Source organism: Schistocerca piceifrons, chromosome 9 (assembly GCF_021461385.2).
Source record: "Schistocerca piceifrons isolate TAMUIC-IGC-003096 chromosome 9, iqSchPice1.1, whole genome shotgun sequence".
Lineage (NCBI taxonomy): Eukaryota > Metazoa > Arthropoda > Insecta > Orthoptera > Acrididae > Schistocerca > Schistocerca piceifrons.
In genome coordinates, this window is record NC_060146.1 from 126,629,675 (window position 1) to 126,636,115 (window position 6,441).

At 44.0% G+C, this 6,441-nt stretch overlaps 1 non-coding gene across 1 annotated transcript; it reads left to right on the plus strand.

Moving 5' to 3' along the window:
- Positions 1–933: 933 nt before the first annotated feature.
- Positions 934–1,008, plus strand: Trnat-ugu. Its single transcript has one exon. It is a non-coding gene; the product is annotated as a tRNA-Thr (tRNA).
- Positions 1,009–6,441: the final 5,433 nt, after the last annotated feature.

Below are 6,441 nucleotides of genomic sequence, written 5' to 3' on the forward strand. Positions count from 1 at the left end.
GATTATCTTCAGGTGGGGGCGCCGTTGTAGAGGCCGGATCCTGTACTGCAGAAGCCATTTTGGTCTCGCCATCGGGGGCGGCTATCGGACTAATGTCGTCAGCATCGGAAAAGGTTGCTGCCCGTGTAACTTCGGCGTAATTGAGAGGAAGGGTCGTCACCGTAGAAGGAGTCATAGATTCACCTGTCGGGATTTGAGTAAGCCGTCGTCGGAGACAATCCGACCGGACGTGCCCTTCTTGGCCACAACCAGAGCAAGTGCGTGGCTGACCGTCATACATAATGATCGCCCTACATCCGCCGATGACAAGATATGACGGAACATGTTTGGTCAGTTCAATTTTAACCTGTCGTACCCCGTTAAGAACGGGGTACGTTGTAAAGGTGGTCCATTTTTCGGCCATATGGCTGATCACTCTGCCGTAGGGCTGGAAAGCCGCGGTGACTACGTCCGGTGATACTTCGAAAGGGAGTTCGAAGACGCCTATCGTACGGAGGCCAAGCCCCGCGTGATCGATAGAGACCGCCCCAATATGGCCATCAGAATGTTTGAATTTAAGATCGTTCGCATGTGCGCTCACGATTCTGTTGCACACCTCGTCACTTACTAGCTTGACGTAGACAACACTGCTCGTGATAGAGAGATGGATACCAATTATGTCTCGCGGGTCAATTTTAACGTCGTCACGTAGAAAACGTTCCACTTCAAAAGCTCGCGGTCGTGCATGATCAGTTTGAAAACTGATCTTGATGGTGGTTTGTCTGTATGAATGTGCCATGTTGCGTCGGTAGCGACAACGCAGTGGTAAACAACTACGGGCACTCGCGACCGCGCTGACGGGACGTAAACAATACGTCCTCGCCGCAGCGCTGCGGAAAGCAGACTGCCCTCGTGGGCACAGAGGATAGCGCGTCTGCAGGGACTATCCTCTGTGCCCACGAGGGCTCAGATGGATAGAGCGTCTGCCATGTAAGCAGGAGATCCCGGGTTCGAGTCCCGGTCGGGGCACACATTTTCAACATGTCCCCAATGAAGTACATCAACGCCTGTTTGCAGCTAGGGTGTCCATTTAATTATCATTTCATTTCTAGCAAAGCTGCATGGTCATCCACGGTAACTGTTCTTTCGGGAACAGATACTATCGTCATATATAATTTTCGGAACGTTGTTTCTTGCCAAATTTCATGATTATAGGTCAGCGGGTAACACCCGATGGGTTTTGACATGCAACATTGCCAGTATGAAGATATGTAATGTATCTTTTGATTTCTTTCACTTCAAGACTTAATTTTTTTACACCACCAAGGGACCTCATGCAAAATATGCCATGTGACTGCAGCTCTCTATTCGAGGAAGACATCACCACAATAAAAGGATGCAGCCCTGTGTCTGCTACATTATACAGCATCCCCATTCTTCACAAAGTCATGCGGAGACAAAATAGTGCTTCTAAAGGAAATGGATGTCATAAGGCCTAGCCTGGGGCAGATATTACAAGTCTTAACTTTTACACTATAGTCAGTAACTTACTAATTGGGATGGCCAAATACATGGTCTGACCAAAAGTATCCAGGAACCCCAATGTAACACAGAAGTTATCATCAGATGTCACAAGAGATCGACCTGCTAGTATAAAAGGACGCAGGGAATATTGTATTCGCAGAAGAGAAGCAGAACAGCTGAACGGATCGGTAAGGCGAGGTCTGTGACATCGAATGTGGACCAACCATTGGATGTCACCCGAGTAATTTTTTTTTTTTGCGAATTTCTAGTAAGTTCCTGTGGGACCAAAGTGCTGAGATCATCCGTCCCTAGGCTTACACACTACTTAATGTAACTAAAACTAATTCACAACACACACACACTTACGCGATGTTGGGCTCCAACCTCTGAGGGGGGGCGGGAGGGGGTGTGGGGGAGGAGCAGCACGAACCGTGGCATGGCGCCCAAGACAACGCGGCTACTTCGGGCGGGTCACCCGAGTAACAAATCTTTCAAGGACACTTCAAACCTTTTAAATATGCCCAAGACCAGAAAGACCTCAAGAAGTGACGGACAGAGACCATCGAGCATCGCTGAAAATCGCTGTAAGAAATCGCATGAAATTGGCGGAAGGAAAACCTCGCGAGATGCAGAGTGATGCCAGCGGTTCAGCTAGCACATAGACTGTGCTTGGGGTGTTAAAAAGAATGCGGTACAATTGTTGAGAAACATCACAAGACACACATTTCTGTACTGTAAGTGACGCTTTAGGCTCTGTAAAGAACGACGCCACTGAACGGGAGGTGGCCGAAAACGAATGATTTGGAGTGACGAATCACGCTACACCCTGTTGCAATCCGATGGAGTAGTTTTGGGTTTGTAAAATGCCTGCAGAACGTTGCCTAAATTAATGGCTAGTGCCAGTCGTGAAGTACAGTGGATGTGGTTTTAGAAGATCCCGTTTTTTGCTGTTAGGGTGTGGTCCCACAACTGCCTTTAGTTTCAGAAAGCGCTAAATGCTGAAGGATATGGACACGTTTTACAACGTTGTGTATTGTTTGCCATAGATGACCTGTTGATCATTATTAGTATCAACATAACCAACGCCATAACGCAGTATCTCTGAGGCAATGGTTTGTGAGCAATAACATTCCTGAGAGGGACTGGCCGGCTCAGAATCCCAATCTCAACCCAATGAAAAACCTTAGGGACGAGTTGGAAGGTCGAATTTGCTAGAGACCCCAGTGTCCAACATTACTACCTTCTCTGATTTTGTCACATGAAGAAGAAGGGGTGCTATTCCTTCATAGATGTCCAGACACCTCATTGAAAGCGTTCCCAGCTGAGCTGTAGCCTTTACGCACCTTATAATATCCACTATTACTATTGATCAGATGGTGTATTTAGCCTCGTTCTTGGCTATTGCATTGGATGACAAATAGTTTGGCTTTAGGAAAGATAAAGAAGAGAGACAATTCTGACGTTCCGGTTGATAACGGAAGCAAGACTAGAGGAAAATCAAGATACGTTCATTGGATTTGTCGACCTGGAAAAGGCGTTTGACAATGTAAAATCTTGTAAGATGTTTGAAATTCTGATAAAAATAGGAGTCAGCTTTAGGGAGAGACGGGTAATATATAAAACGTGCAAGAACCAAGAGAGAATAATAATAGTGTACGACCAAGAACGAAGTGCTCGGATTAAAAAGGGAGTAAGACAGGAGTGTAATTTCCGCCCATAGTGCTCAATCTGTACATCGAAGACGTAATGAAGGAAATAAAAGAATGATTCAGTGGTGGAATTAACATTCAAGGTGAAAGGATATCAATGATAAGATTCGCTGGTGACATTGGTATCCTGAGTGAAAGTGAACAAGAACCACACGATGTGCAAAATGGAATGAAGAGTCTAATGAGTACAGAATATGGATTTAGAGTAAATCGAAGAAAGACGAAAGTAATGAGAAGTAGCAGAAATGAGAACAGCGAGAAACTTAACATCAGGATTGGTAGTCACGAAGTAGATAAGCGGCAAAATAACCAATGAAGGACGGAGAAAGGAGGACATCGAAAGCAAATTAGCACTACCAAAAAGAGCATTCCAGGCCAAGAGAAGTCTGCTATTATCAAACATATGCCTTAATTTGTGGAATGTACGTTTGGAGCACTGCTTTGTATGGCAGTGAAAGGTGGACTGTGGGAAAACCGGAACAGAAGAGAATCGAAGCATTTGAGATGTGGTGCTACAGACGAATGTTGAAAATTAGGTGGACTGATAAGGTAAGGAATGAGGAGGTTCTGCGCAGAATGGGAGAGGAAAAGGATATGTGGCTAACACTGACAAGGAGAAGGGGCAGGTTGATAGGATATCTGTTAAGACATGAAGGAATGTCTTCCATGGTACTAGAGCGAGATGTAGAGGACAAAACTGCAGAGAAAGACAGAGATTGGAATACATCCAGCAAATAACTGAGGACGAAGATTGCAAGTGCTACTATGAGATGAAGATGTTGGCACAGGAGAGGAATTCGTGGCGAGCCGGATCAACCCACTCAGAAGACTGATTACACCAATGACAAAAGTCCATAAATGAGAAGATTCTATTAACAAATTAAAAACTTTCTTCCTTAACAGTTTTCATTGATAGGTTAGGAAATGGATTAGTGTGACATTCGTGTCTTTCAGACTTCCTTTCTCTTTGTCATGTGTCTTATGATTAGTTTGATGCGGCCCACCACGAATACCTCTCCCTTGCCAATCTTTTCATCTCAGAGTAGCAATTCGAGGTTGCGCCCTCAATTATTTGCTGGATGTATTCTACTTTCTGTTATACTCTACACTTTTTACCCTCCACAGCTCCTATAGCTCCAGATAAGATGCCCCAGATGCCTTAACAGATGTCCTATAATTCTCTCCCTTCTTCTTCTCAGTGCTTTCCATGTGTTCCTTTTCTCACCGACCCTGTGGAGAAGCTCCTCATTTCTTACCTTTCAGTCCACCTAGTTTTCAGCATTCTTCCGTAGCGCGACATCTCAAAGGCATCGGATCTCTTCATTTTAGGTTTTCCCTCAGTCCATGTCTCACTACCATACAGTGCTTCGATCCAAACGTACGTTCTCTATAATTTCTTCCTGAAAGTTTGATACCAGTAGACTTCTTTTGATCACGAATGCCTGTTTCACCATTGCTAATACTGCAGTTACAATTTAACAAATCACCATAAAACACAAGGTGCTGCTCCTGATTTTAAAACTAAGAACTAGATGGTCCACACTCACGGGCCATCTGTCCGTAAGCGAGAAAATACGTCTATTTACGGAGTAAAATTAATGAACTGTAAGGCAATTAGAGTTTACTGTTTCAAATCACAGACACATATATACATCCGTCATATATATATATATATATATATATATATATATATATATATATATATATATATATATATATATATAATGTTCTTATTGAAGAAAATGGAAAGAAAATACTAAGCAAAGACTAGTACGTTTTCACAAGAAGCGAGTCCTGAGGTCCATAATACAAACTTCCATTAATGCCTTATGGAAACATCAAAAAATATTTCATCTGCATTTGGGTCGAACTTGTTTATTAGTTTTCTGGAAAATATGAAAACAAAAATTTCGTGCGAATTTTATCTCAGGAGTGAAGAGATTAAAACGTTGGTACATAGGATTCAGGTAGTGGCCGACACTGATAGCCTGCACTGTTAACTGGTACTCATGGAAAACGTATTCATTGGAAATGGATAGTCAAAACATCAAATTAAGGCAGTTCTGCAAACGGAAACGTCTGACAAATCAAAGGAAGGGGAGGAAGAAAGAAATGTAAAGTCACAACATTTCTACAGTACGTGTGAATTTTTTCTTAGAAAATTGCCATAATAATGAAGAAGCATAAACCGGATGTGATCTTCGTCCCACCGACCAAGACGGAGGCTCTTGTGGAATACGTGAAAGATGGTCTGCCTTTACGAGTCAGTACTTCGCAGTTTGTGGCTGCTGGCAGGGTAGCTCGTAGCCCATGAGACTGACTCGCCGCCCTTTTTTTTTAAAAAAAAAACACTGACGACAACGACAAAGAAACAGATGGGGAAAAATGTGGTTAGCGTCGTTGACTTTCCATCACGGGTCTCCGGTTCCATTTCCTGGCTGGGTAAGCGATTCGTCCGCTCGGGACTGGATAAGTGTGTTGTTTTCACTAACATTTCATCATCACTGAGGCGCAAGTTGTCAAAGTGGCGCCAAATAAAAATGCTTTTCCATTGTCGCAGTTCCCAAGAAGTGGACACTGCCAAGAACGCCATACGCACATCCCAGTGTTTTTGCTTTTACAAAAAGCGGGTACACAGGATGATTTTTTTCCACTGTGTACAAACTCTAGGGATTTATTAATGAAAGGATACGGAACGAAACTGGCCTAATGAACTTATACCTGGAAATGAATCGTTTCCATGCTCGACCTCCTCGGTCCCTAACCGAACTTGCCGGCTCACATGACCCCCAAGAACAACGACGTCGCCCCAAAGATAGGGCCACAGTTACTACATATCGATAACCGCCGCTGCTGCCACTAGCGGACAGGCAATGCTTGTCATACGGAGTGGCGCCAGTCAACACGAGAAGAAGAGAAACAACCGCAACCATACCAACTAAACGATATGGTGTGGCCTACAACAGAGGGCCCCGCCAACGACAACCATAGGATTCAAAGTTTGCTAACAGTGTTTCACCGTTTGTCTGAGCAGAACCGATTAAGCAAGCAGGAAATTCTGAAAAACGTACCGGCTGGTCCCGGCGGAGGTTCGAGTCCTCCCTCGGGCATGGGTGTGTGTGTGTTTGTCCTTAGGATAATTTAGGTTAAGTAATGTGTAAGCTTAGGGACTGATGACCTTAGCAGTTAAGTCCCCTAAGATTTCACACACATTTGAAGAATTTTTTTT